Genomic DNA, 21,799 nt, shown 5'->3' on the forward strand with positions numbered 1-21,799 from the left:
CCAAATCCACTATAAAGGAATTCAATCCATTAGTTTTTTGAGACAAAGTACAACAGCTTAATCATTGGGTAGAGCTGGTGAGCTGAGTGTGAGGAAACAAAATCATTACCTCAATCACACAAGCACCATCCAAGTGAATAAACTGGCAAAATCTAGTGTTTGAGGCCCTGGTTTAAGCAAACACAATCAAACTCCTAATGTAAACAAAAAAGTTGAATTTCTTTAATAGGTCAGCAACAAGTTAAATCAAAGAATAGAATGTTATAAGCATAATTTTGCTTCCATATCTTGTAAAAGAATTACAGTCATAATAATAGATTCTTTTCCCTGAGACTGATTTTACAGCAGTTCTGAGTAATTACATACATCTGGTGATAACTTTAAAAACTGCAGTTATAAAAGGAGCTCAACTAAAGACTTCAGATTCCCTGGGCTATAATAGATCAGGTTTTGGAGCCACATCCATTGTGACACCCTTTAAAGGACAAATGGTGCTTCAAGTTTGGAAAGACACAACTTTAAACTTATTTATAACATTGTTTTTGTTATTAACATCTTAATTTCCAAAATGGTGGAAAAGCAGCATGAAAGTTTTTGCTGAACATCTCTAATTAAATTCAACCCAACTTCAACCATTGTTGTACGGTAGAAGCTTCACATCACAGTGAACTTGACTGGACTGATAGTTGGCCATCACAGTTTTCAAAAGCCCCCTCCCCATATATATTTGTATGAAAAACTAATAAAAAAAATGTGTAAAGTATATATTTTTCATCATATAATTCAGAAATCTGTCAGACACTCTTAGCTGGTTCATCAAACCCTGACCAATAATCCATCATCTCTGCTCAACTCAAATATCCCAGACATCTTAGTAGTGTCATACAGCTGTCATTTTTCAAGCTATCCATCAAAGAACAGTTTCCTTCCTTTCCCAAAACAGACGTCTCCTCTCCCTCCACGCCCCTTGAATTTCCAGACAATGTTAGGTCCTGGATTAGTGCTTGATAAAGAAATGGGGACCTTGGGAGCTGTGTGCTTCCACCATATCATGAGGGTCTGGCAGTGTTTATGTTGATTCCTAGCTATTATCTCGCCATTTTGCTCTTATCTGAATGCCTCATAATCTTTTGGGTACTCAGAACAATTCTGTGAGATAAAGGACAATTCCTCTGTCACTCCTTTGGCAACTAGATCCAAAATTTGGAAAGGCATTTTGTACATTTTGTGCTGGGTCAGAGGCATCCAGGGAGAAATGGAAGGAGGAGGGATGCTACCAATTTTGAGTGCTCTAACAGCTCAAATATAACATTAGGTCTGACCTCATTATGTTATGAAGCCACAGGACTTGTATAACCATAATAGATTCATTAAGGTTGGAAAAGACCTCAAAGATTATGGAGTTCAGCTATTAACCTGACACTGCCAGGTCCACTTCCAACAGTGGAAGCTGCTTAATCTGTATGCCTGGCAGGGAGAGGGAAGGAGTTATCAGAGGCTCCAAGGGAGCCATCATTAGCTTGCCCAGGCCCTCAGTGCTGCAGGCTCCATCCTCTCGTGGAAAGGTGGGCCACTGAGGAGACAACAATCTCTGTACTGCTGGACCTCCTCCTCTCTTGGTTCACCAAAGTGTGTTGCATATGTCTTGTGCCTCTCAGCTGCAGGAAATGCATGTGGAGTTGTAAGAGCTGGCATCTCATGACTATTTATTCAAATGCCTCACCCAAGAGAGCTGGAACCCAGATGGTGAACCAGGGCCTCCCAGATGAACATTTCTGTCTGTGCTTCAGTTTCCTGTACAACATAGCCCTTTGCTGCCTATGCCCATGACTTCCCCTGACACATCCTGCATGTTTAGGGAAAGGAGAGGAGAATGGCAGTGCCAAAGAGCTTAATTTCACCCCTTGGTACTACTAAGGTGAGGCAGCTTTATGCAAAGCTACACTGGGGATCTCCAGCAGCAGGATTTTTATCGCCAGAGCAACCTGGCCCTCAAAAGTATCTTCAGCAACTGCTGGGAAGTATGGAAGTTCTGCATGATGATTTCGGGGGAAAATAATTTTGCATTTTTTGCTTGGGGAAAATACATCTTTGAGGCTCATGGATGTAGGGCCACAAAAAAACATAATACCATAGCAGAGTGCCTGGGAGCCCGAGCTACACAGTCCTCCATTTCCTGGGATTATTTAGAGTTTTCTCACTTGAATATAGAGGTGACTGGTTATTTTATATAAGTACAGTAATTTCACGACTATAAGGTGCACCCTTTTGACTAAAATTTTGGACTGAATCCGGAAGTGCGCCTTATAGTCCGGTGTGCCTTACATAATGAACAAAGTTGCGAAATTTGCCAACCCGGAAGTACAAGCTGTGAGCCAAGCTGTGAGGGGGGGCGGCGCCACGGGAGCGCTGAGCCGCGAGGGGTGGCGGGAGTGGGTGGCGTGGCCAGCAGGAGCCACGCAGGGAGGACGGGAGAGGGTGGCCCCGTGCCACCCCGAGCCGTGGGCAGCCCCAAGGTGTGAGCTGTGGCCACCCCGAGCCACGGCAGCCCCGAGCCGCCCCGAACCACGGTGGCTGCAAGCTGTGGCTGTCCTGAGCCCTGCCTCACCAGCTGGGGGCGGGTGGGAGTGTCAGGGCCTGCGCACGGGGAGGGCGCTTGGGGCTGCGTTTAAAGGTTACACCAATCTGTGAAAAATGTTTGCAAATTGAGCACGTTCCAGTAAATTCTGCGATCACACAACTCCATTACTAATTCGTTACTTTGTTGCATGCGGCCCGGATCTTCGCTGCAAAAAAAAAGTGCGCTTTATAGTCCGGTGCGCCTTATATAATGTACAAAGTTGTGAAATTTGCCGACTCCCGGAGGTGCACCTTATAATCCAGTGCACCTTATGGTCATGAAATTACTGTGCTTACAGGGTATTTTTTCATATTTCCAAAAGGTACCAGACATCATTTGAGGAGGGGGACAGAAAGAAAATTATATGCTTTTGGGTCCGTCCACTGAGTTCAATAGAAGGCACTGGGTTTTGCATGTAAGGACAGATTAGCAGGGCGGAATATCTACCTTAAGAAGCACATACACATGCATATGCACAGAAAATAAATCTGTTTATATGTCCCTGTTTGTGTATGCTTGGTGATCTTGCATTCAAAAGATCTGTTTAAAAATTCAGTCTTTGCCTTTTACCTGACAAGAAATAAACCCATTGTCAAGTCAGGACAATTTCTTTTGCCGTACACTCAACCCCTACCTCATGGGGTCATGGTGGTGGGTAATAAAACAGAATATAATTAAAAACACATTCTAAAATTATTGTTAGGATTTTTCTTCTAAAGTACTTTCCTGAGAAACCAGACACCTTACTAACATCAGTCCAATTACAGGATCCAAAGGGAAGGAAAATTATAAGTAATAATTTTAGAAATAGCCCCAGGACGCACTTTGTATACCTCTGAGCCAGGAAAACTCCAAGGGGCATAAGTCTGGAATATAGTAGCTGGCTCATCCCCAGGCAGAGCTGCAGTCTCACTGAAAGCCTATGGATCCAATGCAATGCATATATCACAAAAACATCATCAGTAGCACTTAGCTGTTCAAATCTGGTTCTCAAAAATAACTTGATTTCAGAAGAGAAAAACTGGCAGACATTTTTGGGGATAAATACTAAGTGTCATTGAGGCTCTTTTTCCATATTCCCTTGGAATGATTTCTTCATGATTATTGTTCACTATAATGCAACTTTAACCCTCTTCCTTCAGTGGCTTAAAGAGAAATATGAGTTCATAGAATGAATAGTCCTGGGCACAACCAGACTTGCAGAGGCCATGAGATCACAACTACACATACATTTTTGTAGCTGTAGCTCCTGGAACAGCACTCATTAGTGAGGACTGTAGTGACTTTCACTGTGAAAGGGGTTGTTGTTTAGTGAATGTTTTCTTTGATGCTACCAGGCAGGACGAAGCACACCTGTCTGTTTATGCTTATCCTTTCATCTCTATTTGACAAATCAATACTGTAAGAGTTATCTTCCTCCATTTTCATTCTTAACTTTCCTTGCTCCAGTGTGAAGTAGGATGGAAAAGAGGGAAAGAGGCACTTAGCATTTGAGTTTTGGAACCAGCTCTTGTAAATCTTAGCAGCCAGCCGGCAGCTGACATCTCCTAATGAGAATGATCCTTTGCTGCAAACAGCCAAGTTCCTTCTTCTGGGTTCTGCTGCTGCCAGCATTTTGCTACAGAAAGACTCTCAGGGGCAAAAAATATGTTAGAAAATAGTAGCAGAAAGGGAAATTGTATTGGCTGCAAAGCTGTCAACCCAAATCAGATGTTAACTTCCCTCCTTGCTTTCAATTTAGTGGAAATAAGCTAAGGATTTGAAAATGCGACTTTTCATCAAATATGATCCTATTTTTCACTCCCTGTGTTAAAATGTGCCATTATATTAGTGCTGTCTTGCTTTTAAGTTTCTGAAGTGAAAGAAAAATATCTTTAATAGACTGGAAATGTAACAGCTCAAGAGTCATTTGCACCTGAAACTTCCTTCTCACTTCCCTTGACACACCCCATTCAAATCCACAAAGGTCTTTTTAATGTTTAGCACATGAGAGCTTTTTGTGTGGTCAAATTGTTTTTGCCATGGCACTAATAATTCTGCCTGCTGTTAAGCTTTCAACATACAAAAGCAGGACATACTCTTTATATGCTTTTTTTTTAAGTTGGTTGTTGATTTTTTAAAAATTTAGATTAAAAGAACAAAAGTCAGAGTTCCATAGTAGGCAAGGAGAGAAGTTGTCTGTATAGGCACATGGCTCTTGCTTCTTCCATGTATGGGGCTTCCTTCAGCACTGCAGGTCTGGAAGCATGCAGTGTGACTTCCCAGACTTTCCATGACGTTTGGAGTTCCCCATAGGCTTCATCTGTGGGCAGCAGGCAACTTTCCTGGGAAATCCAGCTCACCTCCCTTTTTTTTTCTCAAAGAAAATTTCAAGTACTGCAGGTCTGAGAGAGTAGCCCCTGACATGGGTGCACGTTTCTCAGCTGGAGACTGAAGGAATGCTAGAGAGGATCATTTATAACCCTTGTGACCTTTAACCTAATATCTTGGTTGCCTTTATGGGGAGCCTGGGAACCAAAAAGAGTCCACAAATTTTGTTTAAGTGTTTGGGATTGGCAGTCCTGAGCAGACAGGTAGTCAGACATCTGATGTTTAAAATACATGATACATAAAGACAGCCTCTGTACACACAGTGTAGAGGGAGAAGCTGGCTGGAGGCTCTTGTTCTCTCTATAAATCGCCAAAGGGAATGAAATACAGAGTAAATGCTCAGGCTTTTTGATTAAATCAATCCATTGCCACTACCCAGTGCATCTTGTGTTCTCTTTTATTGTTACAGCAATAGTGGATACCATAAATTATCTCTATAATCTTCTAGACCTCTAGGTGAAGTAAGGATAAGCTGGTCTCATTATCTTCAAATTTACTTTTTTTTTTTTTTTTTTTTTTTACTTCAATCAGGTATTTGACATCTTCTTAAATGTCTTTTATTTTCTATTTACTGTATGAGAAGGTACAGAAACTCATTCTGGAGGTGCTTATAGATTTGTGAATGATGTAGGTGTAGAGCCAAGCTGAAGCAGATGCCTTGTTAAAATAAAATTGCTGTACAGGGGACCTACCTATGATGGAAGAAATAGCAAAGAGTAGAGAGCAAGATTCCTATGTACTTTTACTCTTCTGTACCCTTTTCTCTATTAATCAATTTTCCTGCTGGGGAACAGGCCATTGTTTAATTTAGTGATGCAGTCTACTAGCCTTGTTGTCAGGACCCGTGGACAGCATTATAAATTAAAATTTCTGTTTGGGGAAATGGTGCAACAGGCCATAGGGTAGCTTCAGGCTCTTCAGGCATGGAAGGGAAATTGAGAAGCTAAGTCATACTCAATCTTCCCCCTATCAAAGGAACATACAAATGCTCTTAAAATTGCCCTCGTAAGTTTGTCACACTGAAAAACCAGTAATCAATCCTATATATATGTGGCCTGCAAATAGCATATGCAGGCACTCAGAGCTGCCCAAGTCACCACTTCTTTGGAGGTCTCTGGAGTTGTACAGCCTGTCTGCTTTCCTCATCCCCAAAGCATCAGTGAAAAATGCTTGATAAAGTTATAAGCCCATTTAGGTTGGAGGCAGACAGTCATCCTGGCCTAGTGCCCATCACAAAACTAAATGGGAAACACTGCAGAAAATTCCTGGCCATAAAATACACACAACCACACACACACATACACACACACTCTTGGAAGAGACAGACAGACTGTTCAGCCTGTCTTTATCAGTTCAGTAGTTCTAAAGAAAACCAGGCAAGACTCAGCATCAATAGCTGAATTCCCAGCTCTGAGACCTTGTGTAGCATTTGCACTGTGTACCTTATGTGGATGGATATGCTGGGAAAAAAATGTGTCTGCACCTAGATGAGATGCCCACAGCCCAGCCTTTCCTAGAGGCCCTTCCTGAATGTCCAGGCAGTCAAAGTGGTGGACAATTTGCTCTGCTAATTCCCAAGAGTTAAGACTTGCATCGAACAACTGGATTTTCCTCTTAAGGTGAGCTTGCTTTTGCCAAGAGGAGCGCTGTGCCACGGCTGCCCGGCTGGGACACAGCTCCTAGCTGAGCACACCTGGATGTGGCTGTGAGCTCCTTGAGGAGAAGTTCAGGTCAGCAGCAATGGGACAGCTCAGGCCAGCATCATCCAAAGTGACAGTGGTAGCCAAATGGGATTGTGGCAGCAGCGCAGACCAAATCATAAACAACATTTACAAAAAGTAAATAAACTGGTTGGACCCACTGGCAATGTGTAAGACAGCATTTGGCAATTGCTCTTTTTAAGGAGGTATATTTTAATGGTATTTTTATATCATGCAAATATTGCAAATATGAATTGCTCACCAGTGAACACTCATCTTGCAAAGATTCCAGCACTAACTGGATCTTACTTTCTCACATAAAGCGAATATATCACAGAAAAAATAGTACCATTTCCCACATGGTCAGGTTTTAGCAGAAATTAAAATCTTAAATATCTCCCATTTATTGCTGTGTTAACTGGTGAAAGAAAGAAACTCTGAAAATATGCCAGATAGCAACTGGTGTGCAGGAGAGTCAATGTCTTTTCTAGTTAATTTTAAAGACAGATCTCTTTAGCTAGGTAACTGTGCTCATGCAGGATTATCTTGAGCAGGAGAGAAAAAAATACATTATACCTTTATTATATTATAGCTTAAAATTTGTGAATGTTTTGGGGTCTCAGCCAGACTGGGGCTTTATTGCATAAGGCCTGGTGCAGACAGGGAGTCTATGAGCAGTCACAGACTTTGCACTTTTAGTCTGAACATTTTTTTCTGAAAACTATAGCTGCAGCACGGAGATTACTGCCTGAAAATCTCACTTTATTTTTAAAGGAGTATGTTTCTCACCCACAGTGCCTGGAAATGAAAGTTCTAAATGCTCCAGCACCAGAACACACATAAAAAGACTGTAAAATGAAATTGTCTGCTTTCATGGTGTTAAGTCAGTCCTGTGATTGATTGAGAAAGGAGAGGGTGTCAGGAAGGGAAGGTGTTATTCAAGGTTTCTGGATGCTGGAGTTGGGCAGAATGGCAGGTCGTCGTGTTTCCTCCCTATTACAAAATTTAGCAATTTTAAGCAGACGCCATTCTAATCAGACGTCTGCAGCCAGAATATTGGCCAGTTCTCTGCCACCAGCACCTGTGAGCTGCTCTGTCATGACATAACAGAACACTGGAACCCAGGGATGTTCAGGGATGTTCCATATGCTAAAAGATGCAATTCGCATCTCACATAATTGTGTGTTTCTGCTTCTGGTCTTTGTGAGACCTCTTTCATCAATGTCCATCCTATGTTATTTTGGCTTGTGATGCAGGTTTGAATTGCCACCCACTCAGGACTCACAACAGATCTAGGTAAAACAATTACAGGTCACCAAGAGGAACACTAACCCCTGTTTCCATTGTAATCAAGACAGAAATTAGCTTTCATTCACTCACAGTCACCCTCAAATCAGCAGCTTGATCTTTTGAGTGGAGAAACCAGCCTGACACCAATGAATCACACAGTTCCTGATGTTTATCCTGTGCATAACTGCTACCACAGCATTTCTCAGGCATGATGAGACACTATTCCTCTCTTGCTTTGAAGATGAGCCACATTGCTGTTTGCTGGACCTCTTACTTTAATATTCAGGCCCCACAGTTCAGGGAAAAACAGCTTCCATATGTTTTGCTTTCTGACAGACTCCTTTGGCCACTGCTCAGAAACATCTGAGTTATAGCCAGGCACCAAGCCAGGATAGCCTTCAGGTCAGCTGGTATGGACTCTCCATAGCTAAGTCAGAGCTGGAGGAGGCTCTGGAGGTTGAAAAGTTATTTTTCACATCAATCCCCTTGTGAGGCTTATCTTGGAGTTAAACTTTGCTATCTGAGCAACAAGGTTAATCCAGTAAATTGGGCTTGAAAAGACAAGATTTAGGTAGATGAAAGGACATTGAAAGCTAACAAATGAAATGAAAAAGAGAAAATTCATGATGTGTTCTTTTGGAACTTATGGGAAATTTTTTTAAAGGAGAGAAATTTTTGAAAGTTTTTGTTTAAGTTTCAAAGAAAACAGAATCACAGTCTATATCTCTAACAAGATCACTTTTGGAGCCTTTCAGATTTCAGACACTTTCTTCTGTGTTTTGGTTTGTTCCCTGTCTGTCTGTTGGGTGGGTGGGTTGTTTGGTTTGTTTGGGTTTTGCCCCCCTTTTGTGCTGTGTTTATCTGATTTTTCACTCATCTTTCTACATTTCCTTCTGGGCTGGAAAGCTATTATTGCCCATCGACATCATCAGCCAGTTTCTCAAATGCTGACCTCTGTTTTTCAGTGTTGTTGTAGAGTTCTTCATGTGAGCAGGACACTGCAAAGAGCATGAGGCAATTGTGGAGCTGGAGGTGGGAACTCTTCTGTTTGCACGTCAGAATGAAACCTGGGAACACCCAACACCTGCAGAGACAAAGATGGACTGAAAAATATTCTATTCATGTCCATTTGTCCTGAGTTTCTGTTTGTTCTCCACCATTACATTAGCCACATTTTTCCTTATTGTCATTTCGGATCAGGAAACCAAGGTAAATACTGAGCAGTGGACCTGATTTTTCACTCTGTCTCCTGATGCTGGTAGAACCAGAATTACAGTGGTCAAGAGGACTATTCTATCACCTAATTCATTAGTTTGGTTTAATGAACTTTAGGAATGGCATACGAGATCCCTGTGTCATGTCATTGATGCTGGATCAGTTTAATGAAAACCTATGAGAAGAAGGGCACAACAGAGCATTCCTCCATCTGGTATTCATTTCTCTCTGCTGCTATTGAGCAGTTTAGGAACTTCCTGCACTGGAGATTGTGTTCAGTTTAACAGCCACTGATGAAAGGAAGCTAGATCAGTGCTGGGATCTAAGCAGAAGCCCCCTGGGTTTCAGCACACTTAGGTGAATGCTTAGCTCACACCAAGGGTGGAACCTGCTCTGCTTGTTTGTGAAATGACCTAGGGATCTGCAAAGGTCAGCCCTCCCAAATCCATCACCTGGTGTCAAAGTGGGATTACATCCCCTCTGCCACAGCACACCCAGGCCAGCTGGTGAGTCATCATTCCTGTTTGCTCTCACAGGGCTGCAGGCTGCTCAGCCTTTTCCCCTTTCATGGGCCAAGGAGTGGCTGTTTGGTTTCTTAGCAGCACGGTTGGGTAAAAAAGGGAGCTGCACGTAAAGAAAGGCACTTATTGTAGCTTCTGTTTGCACTGAAAATTTTGAAAGCAATGCAAACAGGGACATCAAATATGAGCCATATCTCAAATATGGTCTCAGGTCTGACAAGTGTGAGAGAGACATGACCTCTACCTTGCTGGATGTTAGCGTTGCTAATAGGACTAACATAACATCTGCAGTTGTCCAGAGACATCATGATGGATGGTAAATTTTCCAGTCACAAAGTTCTTCTTATTTTTTTTCAATTTGAAACATTGTGTCATTTAATCCCTGATTATACCCAGTATTTGTCCACAACATGACAAACTGTTCATCATGAATGCTTTTTCTTTTTTCTAAAGAAACCATAAAAGACATATGAAAAGAAACCAAGAACATAAATAATCCAGAATTTAGAAGGCAAAGTCCTGCACTCTGGAGACATGCCTGGTAAATATTAGAAATAGGCTATATACCATATATCATGTAACTTCCATAGAAGCAGAACAATAGAAATGCTGAATCATGATGAAATTAGCATGGGACAGGACAAAGAATCAGGAAATGTCAGCAGGAAAATTAATCTCTGTAAAACTCCAGATGTAAACTAAGAATCAAAGAAAATATCAGGAGACAGAACATCTGTAAAAGATATAAGAAATGAAAAATTGAATAATCTCAAAAGCATGGTGGTCTAAGTTTACATGATTTAAACTTAGCTGCTCCAGTGGTTGCAGGTCTCTTCAGTCATGTATTGGGGGTGAGCAGTGCTTTCAAAGCACACAGCAAATACACATGAAGACCTGGTGTTGTGCTTGTCCTAAATAAGTGAAAGGCTTGAGAAAGCAGGCTTTGGCTAAGCTTGCTCTGTCCCTCATAGGCCTCTGCCGAGCAGAGCCTCTGGTTCATTCTTGAAGGATGCTGCTCATTCTCTTAGCAGGATTAAGGTGCTGAGCATTGCCTGGAACTGTTGTCCTCAGAGGACTATGATCTTACATATTGTACATCTTATGATTTTGAAGAAGAAGCATCTGAAATTAGTAACTACTTGGGAATGGGTCTCAGACCTCTTCACTCACAAGACCATCTTCTATGTCAGAAAAGTAATTAAGTTTAAAAAAGAGTGAGCTAAATAATAAGGGGGCTAAAATCAATACAGAGAATCTCTTCAATTGAAGATAAACAGATCCAAGACAAGGATCCTTTTTGAACTGGAGAGACTTTTGAAAATTATACAGATACTCAATTCTTCTGATATTTCTGAAAATCTTATTGTAGAACTAATTTGACTTCAGACAACATTGAAGTGCTGCAAACACCCCTTTTTGGTTTTGGTGGAAATCTTTATTTTGAATCTTCTGTGTTTAGGTGACCAGATGTAAGGAGGCACAAAGAACAGCATCCCTTGAAAACTTCTCACTTTTACTCAAGATAAGCAGATACAGCTGTGACCGAGTTTTAGTAGAATTTGTACTTTTCTGTACTTACTACAGGAAATTCCTTGAATATTTTGAACACTGAAGTTATCTAACTGCAAAGGGCAACTCTTATTGGCTACTGGTAGGATTTTAAGTCTGTGCTGCATGTCCAAAGCTCAGCCAGAACTCCACTCATATTCAAATCATGGTCAATGAGCAAAGTCAGTTCTTTAAAGTAGACAAATTGAGGTTTCTCATTCTAGTTTTCCTTTACCTCAGTCTTGGGAGGACGCTTGGCCAGCTGTTCCTAAGTTACAAGAAATGCCTTGGCAACTTGGACGTGTCTGTCACAGGCTAACAGGAAATTCTGACATATGCAGGCTGCCACTTAAATGTAGAAGAAAGCTGCATCACTGCTGGCATCACATGGGAAAAACTGAGGGGGAATCTGCAAAAGCCACCATTCTCTTTTGGGACATTCTGGGTGCACTCCCACATATCTCAAAATGAAGAGAGATGCACTGCAGCCATCGGCGCTGCTCACAACCTGCGAGCACTGCATCTCCTCCAGGCACATGCAGGACCGCAGCAAATGCAGCAGATGTGCCTGGGCTTGCTTGTTGTTACAGCCAAGTGCTCTGGGGTCAGAGAAGGAGCTGGCAAACTGCAGAGACATTTAAATCTGTTTTGGGTCTTGTGTTTGTTCACGCTTTACTTGGGCATGCTCAGAGAGCTCTCCCCTCTTTCTGCAGCAAGGGCCTTGATTTATAACAACATGGAAAAGCAAACATCTAGACTTGCCCCAGTTGGATTACACACTATGGAAAATGTGTTTAATTATCAAAAATTAAAGTCAAGGAGGATATGTTTAGACTAAGAATGTAGACAGTTTCTTGGCTAGAAGAAAAGCTGAACAAAAAGGGTAAGAATCCTAGAACAATTGTGAAGGATTTATTTACATTTTTTTTTAAATCTACACATGTTTTCACTTAAAGCTCTAGGGAGGGTCATTTCAAAGACAAGGACTCCTGGCTGTTTGCCTTCATCTCTGCCTCCATTCCCCCTGCTTGCAACTTGAACATTAATGTAGAGACCATGGCAAAAGAAAAGGCATGTCACGTGTGACATATCAAGTGACACAAAAGTTCAGTCACTAGAAAAAATTTTAAATTGATGGAGTACTGTGAGGACTTTTAGTAACCCTTTTTGGTGTATTTTGGGAAGTTCAGGCCACAGGCATTTTCCAGAGAGTGAAATAAGAAATAAAACATACAATGATAAGGTGTATTCTTTCTAAGCACTCTGGAATCATAAAATGAAAATAAATAATCCAACAATTTTTCACAATAATTTTTCTTGTAGGGTTTTGGGGTTTTTATGTTTGGGGTTTGGGGTTTTTTGTTTATTTGGATATTTTTTTGTTGTTTATTTATGATTTTAAAATTTTTTTTCTCTTTTGCTTCTGCTTTCTTTATTGTACCTTCAGTGTGGGTTACACTTAATCTCCTCTGTAAAGCCTCAATAATCCTTACCCTACCTTCCTGGAACACCAAAACCCAGCAGTATAGTTGATCTGCAGGGCCATCCATTAGGGCTATTCATCACAAATGACTCAGCCCAGTTTAAACAAGAAGAGATATACATGCCATCCTCTCTCAGATTAAACGCCCCAGCTGCTCTCCTGCTCTGGCTCACTGATGCAGGCCCCATGACCAATTTACATGATAACGATGGAAAAGAAGTCAGCAGAGGAGAAAACTACAGGAAGGGATGGTGATGCTCTGGATTTCTCCAGCCCAATCTTCCTCCTTTAGCAGGGCTGATGCTCGTGTCACAGAGCTCTCACTCAGGCTGCAGTTCACCTGTGGAGAGGCAGGGATCACCCTCCCTATGATCCACCTTCCCTAAAGAGCTGCTATTGCTACAGAGACACCTTAGGCTCTGAATGGAAAGGTCAGAGCTCTTATCCATAGCTGGGAGTCCGGGTTGCAGGGCGAGGTAGCTGGAAGCTGATTATTGTCTGAGAGCTCTGTGACAGCCAGAGGAAGAATGGCCAGGAGAGGCACTGCCACATACGTGATTTTGACACTGCGAACTTCAGAAAAAGTGCAAAACACTCAGAAAGGGCTTTAAACTCCTTTTTTAATGTTTTGAAATTTCTGTGCTGGGATAACTCTGCATGTCAAAAATAAATCCCAGCTTTCCTGAGCACCCCTTGCTGCTTGGCACATGATGTGTGCAGACTCAAAGACAGCCAAAGAGAATTTCACTTGAATTTCAAATATAACAGCAGGATTCTCAAAGACATGGTAAAAACAGACATTTTGAGCTTGTAGTCATTATGAGATCTCAGAAGATTTGGGGCAGCTTTTGAAGCAGCAGACCCTCACCTCTGTACTTGTGCACCTATAGCAGGGCCAGGAAACAGTAGTTAGCAGAACTATGACAGTGGTTTTGCTGATGATCATAGTAGATACAGATACTTTTGACAACTAAACTCTACACTTCAAACCCCATGGTGTCAGGTAGCTCAGCCACTCTCAGCTCAAGGATGACTTTTACCAACTGTGGATTTAGTACTACAACTGTACCACATTGTGCCATTGGAGTTTCCCCTTTAAGAATGCAGGAGGGTCAGACCTTTAGATGCTAAGGAGAAACAATGGCACTATGAAGAATCATTACAGTGCTGGTTTTGTCAGCCACGTAGATAATGCTAACCTGTGAATTTCCTGTCCCACCTCCTGGAATGTATGGCTCTCAGACAGAAAGCAGGCAGTGAATTCCAAAAGAGGCAGGTAATTTCTTGGCAGGGACTTCTTTGGCTTAAGCTTTGAGCCAGAAAATGGACATTTTCATGATAGTAGCATACAGACAGAGGATTCCTTAAGGGAAATAAAATTTGTTCTCAATCTCTTCACAGGTGACAACCCCATCTGCTTTTTGCTTTGTGCGCCACATGGTTGTATCAGTTTTATCTTCAGAAACTAAAGACTTAACGTAAAAATGGTTTCCTGGATATGAGTGGAGGAAAAAGCAATAAGTCCACCATTAAACAATGAATAAACTAATTATAGACTGCATCACAGCAAACATTAATGCTCATGATTTGATGCCACACTGAAAATGGAAATATAAAGAACATTTTTAATTTTGGGAACTGAAGAAGAGAAGCAGGAATGATTCCACTGGAAAAACATAGTATTATTGTTTTCATCCTTTCTTGCTTTGTACTAGACAGGAATCCATTAACATCTAGTAAGGCCTATTTCTAATCCCCTTGCTAAGCCCCAACCCTCGACCCAGGAGAATTTGTATTGAAGCAGAAACATGTCAATCATTTTGGCCAATTAAACCCAATAATAAACATGAAGCAAGGGAAGAAATGCGGCAGTATTGCCAGGATAAGGAGAGCAGTGTCTACACATTTTGAAAGCTTGTCTAGATTATGAGGTTAGCTCAATGAAAAATCATCTACAGCTTGTCTCCTAGGTCCAGGGGATATTCCTGATCTATACCTTATTCATTTCCTGTGCTGATGACACATGCATTCAGTATGTGGCAAATGCTAACAGGATTACATTTCACACATATTTCCCTGAGTTTTTGTTTCCTGAGTACTCCCCATGCTTCTGTAGTATGCTTCAGGCTAACAGCAATTCAAATGATCACTGGGTTTATCTGGGAGCTTGTGAAATAAATCAAGTGTTATTTGCATGCAGCAAGCTTACTAGATATGCTGGTAACAACGGCCTCAGAGATGCTCTCAGCTGACAAGGAGGTAGCTAAGAAATTTCTGTTTGATTTTTAGCTGTTCTCTAAGCTTATCTTGGAAATGGTAACACATTTTTGTTTGACATCTAAAAGAACAATGTCGCTGATTTGCAGAGGGCATCAAAAGTTCTACTGAATTTTTATTGTTTTTATTGATGGCCTACTTTTTCTGCTTCTGCCTGCTCAGTGACCCTTCCACATTAATTGAGTGGACCTGTAGCAGGGATTTATACCGAGCTCTACAGGTAAAGCAGGAAACAGAAACTGCGCAAATCACCTCTGAAGGAGATGCACATAACCCCCTAAAATGTTCAGGCTTACGTTGCCATGCAATTAGGAAAGGAAAGGTGAATTATGAATAAATTTAGTAGCCATGAAATGTAAAACCATCCTGGGATTAGCTGAAGACCTAGGCTCTCTCTCTAGCAGTAGCCCAGCTCTGAGATGATCAGAATTCTGGGCAGAAAAGCCCACGAGCAGTGTGTACACAGCCATGGTGTCTCCTGGGGGTCAGAAAGAAAGCAGGAGAAGCGAGGGGAAGTCTGGCTTGCTGCCAGCTCACATTTTCATTTTGAACAAATGTGTGTAAAGAGTTTAGATGGAGTCCCTGAAGACGCTGTTTATCTGCTCAGCTTCTAAGAAAGCTGCCACAGGAGGACTGTGATGAAATCTAGTGCAATTATCCCTTTCAAAGACAAAAAAAAATAGCAATAAAAAAAATAATAATTTAAAAAAAAATATATAAAACTTCTTCCTCCTGGAAAAGACTGACAGATAGGTGAGTATGGCCCTGAACAGTCTTTTTATCGAGGCATAATAAGGCATTTATAACTTCCATTTAGAGGGACTCTGATCTCTCCACTGCTTTCTAACCATGATTGGTAGGTGGAGGAGCCATTTCATTTGAGAAGTTGATCTGTACTCCCCCTGCCACAGGTCTTGACATATGTTTATGCAGGCTGGTTGTGGACTAGCTTCCATCCATTAATTATGCTTTTATTTTCTTTTTATCATTCCGTTTGGTTGAAACAGTGTCTGTAAACACCCTATGACCCAAACACTGAGATGGTGGAAAACAGGTTAGGAAAATTATGCAGGCAAATCTCTCCTTCTCTCTCCCTGTCTCCCCAGGAAAATAGCCCATTTCTGGTTATTCATCCTAAAGTCACCAGTGTTTAAGCTAGTGGTTGGCAGGTGCTAAATAATCAGAGGAACAAGAAAGACTTTTGGGGATACCAAGTCCCTCCTGCAGGCTGAAAAGTACTGATGTGCTTTGTGATGGTCACGAGAATGTCTGAGGTATTTTGAGCTCTGCAAAAGATGATCTTCATAGCTCACACAATACCCAAATGAAGCAGATTATACTCAGAAAGGATTTGTTTATTTTTAACCTTTCTAGCTGTACCATCAGTGATGCTGACATTATGCCATTGACTTACTCTTAATACTGCCTATATATGCATCCTTTGCATAGCTGCTCAATGTAATCCACATTTGCTTCCAGCCTTCTCTCCCGCTCCCCCAGTCTTGATCTAGGCAAATCAATGAGGCTGCTCTTTACACACAGAGTCTTTGGAGATTAGCATGACTGAAGAAAAGATTGCATTAAAAGGGAGGGAGGATCATTGCACTTTTACAGTGAAATACTGCCAAGGAGGTGCACAGATAGCACAGGAAACCTTGGGGTTTGCCTACACTGCAGCTGGCAGTAATGCTGACTTTTGAGTAGGTTTAACCTGAGCTGGCTGAAGGTTTTGCAGCATGCACTTAACCTGGGCTAAGCAAGGATGCTCAGGATGTTCACACCAGGTGAGGTAACTATCAGCAAGGCTTCTACTGCTGGCAGCAAAAACAGCCAGTTTGAGTTACTTGGCATGCACCAGCACAGAGTTCCCACAGGCAGACAGGGGCACAGCCAGCACTTACCTGCTTAAGGAAAACAGCACAAACCTCCCACCAGCTTATTGTAGGTGGATGGGCTATGTAGAGTTCAGCCTGGGGAGGGATTTTGTGCTCTTCAGTCAGACTATCCAGAGCCAGAGTTAAAATCCAGCATACTGGCTGAGGAAGCAAAGTCTTTCCTTTTGATTCAGACAAAAGCAAGAGCTTCAGCTTTCCAAATTATGAGCCCTGTAACTTTTGGCTGTACAAATGTGTCCTTAGCATGCACATGTTAACATAAAATTCACTCAAGGCCCTAACCAAAGGCCACTGGAATCAACGTAAAGCATAGGAGCAAAGTTAGCAGGTCTTTACCTTCCAGGATTTCAATGGCAGAGGGAAGAAAATTGTTACCTCTCTGTGATGCAACAGCTCAGAAGCAGGGATGCTTTCTTGTGTTGCACTGGTGAGAATTGCTTTTATTAAGCTATCCATGAGTTTGCCTTCCAAAGATATGCCCTGAACATTTATGGACTAAAAAGCAAGTGAAAATGGCTCTGAAATTAGATAATGCAAGCTTTGGGAAAAAGGTGTAGAGGATAAATCGCTGAGGATGTATTCTTAGTATTATGTCTCATAATTTAAACAAGATAAAAATGCCTGTGATAGACATTTTGCTTCATATAGTGGATATCATCCATTGTCATCCAGTACCATTATCCAAGTACCCAAGATACTGTCACCCAGTATCCATATCCTCTCAAGGGGATGGATTTATGAAAGCTTGGTAAAATGGTTCTTATCTGAGAGCAGGATACCAGCTAAGCTCCTGCTGATATACAGCATTATTCTGGAGGCTGTACTTATTAGATTGACAAATTCAAGTTTTTCAGTCTTAGCTGCCTGATACTTTGCCTATAGCCCCATATCCACCCACCCTATTCTCCTTTTGTTGTACAGTGGAGCAGAGGGAATTTAGAGAAACTGAAGCTGGGGATGCCTAGTTCTGGTGTTCACAGCTCAACATTTAGTGCAGCCCTTGATGATTCTGGACCACCATATTTCCCTAAACACAGCATATTCACCCATAAACACAGATTGGATTTCCTTAAAGGGTAATCCTTTTTTGACCATAACACCATGAACTGGTACTTGTTGACACAAGCTCTCCTAGCTGCCCAGACCAATACCAGTAAGTCAGGCCCTTTTCCCACTGCACAGGGCCCACCCTTTTCCCCTCCTCTGATACTCTCACCTCCCTTCTGTACAGTAACTTTGAGATGTCCCAATCCTCAGAATACACCCATGTTTTCACTGATGCATCATGAACAAGAAGTGCAGCCATTTAGTAATCCAGTGTAACCTGTCAGCATTCCTGAGGAAAAGGAAAGGCAGCTGCCTTCTTCCACCCCATTACAGGAGTCTCAAATGCAAACAATAATTGTTCTCTGGAAATGCCTACATTTTTTTTTTTGCCTCGATAAGAGTGGGCTATGTGCCATGTTTCTGGATTCCTGAAGCTCAAGGAAGTAGACTGCATCTTTTGATATTATGATTTAAAGACTAAATGTAAGGGTATTGGCTATGGTTAGTCTGTAAAAATGTCCAAAAAACCTTCAGTTTGTTCTTAAGATACATTTTCACATCTGAAAGCTCAATGTTATTTTGCTCTTTTATATCCAGTTATGCATAAATCAATGTCATTGGTGCCTTAGCACATAAATTTTCCCTACTAGATTAACATGGGTTTCTTTTAATAATTGAAAAATATTTAATTTAATGAGTATTTCATTTGCAGTGATAACTTTCTTTATCTATCCTGTAAGTCATCCAAACAAGTTCTTTTGTTATAGGACTATTTAAAAAAAAAAAAAAAGATTCATATGAATTTTGATTTGTGCCCCATCTGCCTCTGGAAGCACTCCACAGACAGATATTTATATTTGGAAACTAACTTGAGCTGTCTAGTGAATATTTCATGGCACCCACAAGACAACAGCTTCTGAAAGTCATTGGCATTGGTAGGCACTGAGTGTATGATTTTTTTGTGAGAGACAGATAAGTAAATGGTGATCGAGAAAGCTCAGAGAAATTTAAAAACAAAACTTGGAAGAAAAATAGTTAGCTTCTAAAAGGATTAATCTAGGTCAGTATTAATATATTATCTTTGCAGAATCTTTTTTGTCATATATTCCAGCTGGGGATTCTTTAATGTTTTTTAAGTAATTTTTTTTTTCTAAGAATGTCATACTTCAGAGGAATGGGCAAATGATATCTGAGGGTGTGTCTTTCAAAAAAAACTTGCAGAACAGGACATGATGACAATGTATGAAAACCATGGCTGGATGACAACCAGTTAAAGGGACAACTCTTTCCTACACCTCTAGAAATTATGTACAAGCTAAGTGCCGTGTTTAGACACATGATACTGATAATGCTCTTCTAGAAGCATTCAAATAAATTAATACAGAGCAAGAAACTCATTGAGCTTCTTCCAGTTCCTGCCATGTTCCACCAGAATCACTTTTCCACTTAATTTCCCATTTAGTGTGACTAATGTTTGCCTTTACAGCAAAGAAAAATAAATATGTTTAAATAGGCACTTGTTAGCCCTTGCAGTCATGCAGATAGGAGTGTACAAAACACTGGATGGTTCTACAAAGGTCAGGAGCTCCCTTTCTTTGGCTTTATCTTATAATAGAAGAACTAGGAGGAAATAAAAAAGGTAATAACTGTCAGACTGATAAAAGGGAAAATTCCTGTATTTGCTGACCTCAGCAAATCTGAGAAAAAAAAAAGCTGCAGAAAGAATTTAATCATATCTAAAAATAATAAAAATACCCATTTATAATAAAAGATATTTATTATAGAAAGAATAAAAAATAATGCCTAATTGCTCACAGGATAAGTTCCTGTGTTAGGTGCTAAGCAACTTCCAGCTTGCCAGGGTTACAAACAAACTTCCCTCAAAGCCAATAGACTGTGTATTTATTTATAAGTGTTGTAACTTTCAGTGAACACTCTGATGCCAGCTGCTATTGAGCAACCCAAAAGGATACTCATTGATTTGGAACAAATATGAAAATGTTCGGAGTGGAGTTTTGCCATGCTTGCTCTATAGACCTTTATGTCTGAGGCAGATCTGTAATCATCCTTGACAAAATGTTCACTGGGAAAAAAAAGTGCCTGATTTGCTGCATGTTTATTGAACACATTTACACATGACCAGGCTCTCCTTCTGCAGTAGATGGGATATTGGTATGTGTTAATGGTGGTTCTTAATAAGCCAACATGCAAGAAACATTTTCTTCAGGTCTTTAGATCCAGAATCACAATTGCCACTACTGTCAGAAATGGTAGGAAAGGGTCTCCATGGGCTAACAGGATTTTCAGCTCCATATATTTTTAGTTTTTTACAGCTGGTGAAGACAGCCTGAAAGAAAAATCTGTGGGAGGTTTATTTTGTCACTGACTGTGTTGTGTCTCTTCCTTCCAAAAATTGGAAAACTTCAGTTTGCAGCATCTTTCACTAGAAGTAACTTAATGCCAAAGTTTGAACAACATGGAAACATTTTACTGGGATCCTTATTCACATTCTTATCTATGACTCTCGTCTTGCAGTTCCTAGCTACATGGATACTTGCATTTTTCATGTATTACGCAGACTTCATACCTTATGAATATGAACAAGAAATTGGCAAAACCTCACATCTCCTAAGACAAAATTCAAGTGTTCCCTTAAAGAAAAAAACCCTCTGCATTCCAACTTTTAAGTCTAACATTTCTTTGTGTACTTCCAACAGACTATTTATTTTACTGTCATATGGATAACAAGTGAAGCAGAAAAGATCCCCCAGCTAGGAAATGATGACAAAATTTTGAAGGTATTAAAGTGTGCTGAAACACACATTATTTTGGTAAGACTGAAAAACTAGTCTGTGCCTTCAATCCCAGAGCAGTACAGACTTGTACAGGCTCATACTACACACAAGGATATACAGCATTAATGCCACAATGAATGCTTTGTGTTCAGAAACTTGGAAAAGCAGCTCCCATGTTGTTAATCATATCCAGACAGCTCCAGTCCCCTCCAGCACCTATGAGCTCTGTGATGTCCAAACTAGAGACCTTGTATGTGCACAGAGGGAATTCTACACCACAGAACAGGGTCTGAGACCTGCAGAAAATTGAGCAGGAAACCCTTTAAGAAAGACAACAGAAAAAGGGAAAGCTAAGGTGCATCTTAAATCTTGGTGCTTCCTAGGATTTATGTGTAGTTTCATTCATGATTTACAGCTCTTAACTCTTGGTCGTGAAGATCATAATTTTTCTCTCTTGTATTCAAGGAGGATGGACAGGATGGCCTGCAGTAAAGGACTTATGCTGGGAGTTTAAAGAGCAGTTCCCACATTACAGACTGGCAGGAGGGTTAAACAGAGAAACATCTCACATCTTCCAGGGTACAGCTGTAGGGTAGGTGACAAACTCTGCAACACTGCCAAAAGAGGTGTACTTGTACCTGTGGCCAGAAGCAAAATGCCAGTGCCACGTTAAAGGTGATCTGGGGCTTTGTTGTAGAGAAAGCCCCCAGACTCAGCTGATTCCACCCTTCACACAGTGATTCTGGCAGAAAGACCTTTGACATGCAAGAAGCCTTTAAAGCTGTCAACTGAGAGAAATGCCCTACTGCTTTATTGAAAATTCAAGGGTTTGGCTGTCGCTAATGGTTATTCAGAGGTTAGGTTAGACAGCTACAAGGGCAAAGGCAGGGAAAAGGTCTCTTAGAAACAGAGACTGACAGTGCTGAGCATGGACTCTGCTCCACAGTGTGCTGACCCCCCTGCACAGACCCACGCAGGAATGCAATCACAGCTGTGCACTCTCCATTTCTGGGCTTCTCAGGTAGCCTAGGCAAAGTG

This window comes from Catharus ustulatus, chromosome 2, assembly GCF_009819885.2.
Source record: "Catharus ustulatus isolate bCatUst1 chromosome 2, bCatUst1.pri.v2, whole genome shotgun sequence".
Lineage (NCBI taxonomy): Eukaryota > Metazoa > Chordata > Aves > Passeriformes > Turdidae > Catharus > Catharus ustulatus.